The following is a 2,600-nucleotide window of genomic DNA, read 5'->3' as shown; positions in this document are numbered from 1 at the left end:
CTACCTTTATTTCCCCCTCACTCTTCAGCTTGCCACCCCCACACACCTGAAGCCTCTTCCGTGCTCTGAAGCCCTGACTGCTACATCACATTGGCTGTCATATGGGGGCCACCTCAGCAGCATATAAGGATACAGAGCCCACCATTTTCTCCAGGGGAACTGATCTCTGCCATCTGGAAAGCAGTTGTAATTCTGAGTGATCTCCAGCCCTCCCCTGGAGATTGGACAATGAGGCTGCATATACAAATAACCTCTGTGTTCTGACTGGCTATGGGGGGGAGAGGAACAGCAAAATGTTTTGAATGTTGGAGGCAGGACTCAGGCAAAGCAGCCAGTGGATAGGGAGACCCTCTGAATGACAGATCAGAGAGCGAACTGAGTTTGGAGCGTGTGGAATGTTCTAGAGAAGTGCCACCACCATTCGGCTTTTATTTATAAGGGAGATGAGGAGTGTGGCTCCTTCTGTCTTTGCTTGCCTGGCTAACAGAGCAGTGTGCAGTGGACTCCAGCATCTTCCTTTTCTAGCTTCAACCACTAATTTCAGGGATCCTGAACTCAAGAACACACCTTCTGGGTCCAGCTTTGGATGCAACCGTTCTGGCACTGATACCTATGTGGTCTCTCATCCGAGAAGTTTACAAAACCAGAACTGTATAGGGTGCCTTTGAACGGTTCTCTCACAGGGGTGAAGGGTGTGTGTTCCAAACAAGGTGGAAGTCGACCCTTGGAAATTAACCACTGGTTCTATACCACTATCCCAAACGGTTTTGGAACCGAGTTCGTATTCAAGACTTCTGCCAGGGAATCCTTCGAAACGGTTGTTCTGAGAAAAACACTGAGGATTGTCTATTCAAGATTCTTATGTCGTGTAGAATTATAGCTGCCAGCAATCAATATAAAACATTCATTAAAACATTCATTAGATGGCGATAGAACTAAGGTGCAATTTAAGGACACATTCGGCAGTACCACCGCATTAGATCATATAGAATCGGAGTTCACTACAGGGCGCAGCTGGTAAGACGTCGCTCCTATCGGAACGCCTGCCTGAAAAGTTCTGTTTTCACGGCCCTTCGGAACTGTGACAAGTCCCGCAGGGCCGTAATCTCGGCAGGGAGCTCGTTCCAGTAGGACGGAGCTACAAACGAAAAAGCCCTCGCCCTGGTTACCGTCAACCTGACTTCCTTAGGGCCAGGGAGGTACAGGCGGTATTGGGATCCTGATCTCAGTCCTCTCTGGGGAACATACGGGGAAAGGCAGTCCCTCAGGCATACCTTTTTGTCTTCTTCTTCTTTTTTTTGCCCTCAAGTCACACAGTTAACTTCTGCTGACCATGTAGGGTTTTCAAGGCAAGAGAGGTTCAGAGGTGGTTTGCCCTTGCCTGCCTCTGCATAGCAACCCTGGACTTCCTTAAAGGTCTCCCATCCAAATAGTAACCAGGGCTGACCCTGCTTAGCTTCCGAGATCTGATGAGATCAGGCTAGGCTGGGCCATCCGGGTCAGGACAGAGACATACAGAGCTGATTTGCCATTGCCCGCCTCTGTGTAGTGACCCTCCAGTGGCTGAGGCTGCAATTGGCTCCATGGAAAACCCCTTGATTTTAATATGGGCCGCCAATAACTAGCCCTGCCTTACAAAGGCCCAACCCATTTTCTGGGAAGCTTGGTGGCCACTAGGGGAGATATTGTCAGGCACAGTGATGCCCAGGGGCACCATGTTGGGGAAACCTGAACTACAGGCTATGCTGGTATAAAATCTTGATAGAACCGGCCTCCTTTTCACACGCTGGCATCTACCGTGTTTCCCCGAAAATAAGACACTGTCTTATATTTATTTTTTCTCAAGAAGACACACTAGGGCTTATACCACAAATGCATAGAAATCCTGCTAGGGCTTATTTTTGGGGTAGGTCTTATTTTCGGGGAAACAGGGTATAGTTTGAGCAGCGAAGCTGAATTCACCCGTGTAAGCACTTGACACTCTGCACCGTCCAAAGTGTTAAAGGTACAGAAACCCTCACAATGAAGCTCCCGTTATCTTCAGTGCAAACGTTGACACAAGGGATGCTCTTATCCCGAGTCACTCCCTAGGTATGGTGGGGATTGGCTTGGAGAAACGACGTCTGAGGGGGCGACATGATAGAGGTTTATAAAATTATGTGTGGGAGAGGGAAGGTAGAGAAAGGGGCCCTTTTCTCCCTTTCTCACAATACAAGAACTCGTGGGCACTCCGTGAAACTACGGAGCAGTAGGCTTAGAACAGATTTTTAAAAAGTCCTTCTTCACCCAAAGAGTAATTAATATGTGGAACTCACTGCTGCAGGAAGTGGCGGCGGCTACAAGCATAGACGGCTTCAAGAGGGGATTGGATCAATTGATAGAGCAGAGGTCCATCAGTGGCTGTTATCTGTAAGGTCTAGACGGAACGCTACGTCTGGGGCAGTGATGCTCTGTCTTCTTGGTGCTTGGGGGGGGGGCAAGAGTGGGAGGGCTTCTGGAGTTCTGGCCCTGCTGGTGGACCTCCTGATGGCACCTAGGTTTTGGCCACTGTGTAACACAGTGTTGGACTGGATGGGCCATTGGCCTGATCCAACACTGGC

The sequence above is a fragment of the Gekko japonicus genome, unplaced genomic scaffold, assembly GCF_001447785.1.
Source record: "Gekko japonicus isolate JY-2015 unplaced genomic scaffold, Gekko_japonicus_V1.1 scaffold5299, whole genome shotgun sequence".
Classification (NCBI taxonomy): Eukaryota; Metazoa; Chordata; class Lepidosauria; order Squamata; family Gekkonidae; genus Gekko; species Gekko japonicus.
Note: the sequence above shows the minus strand (reverse complement) of the source record.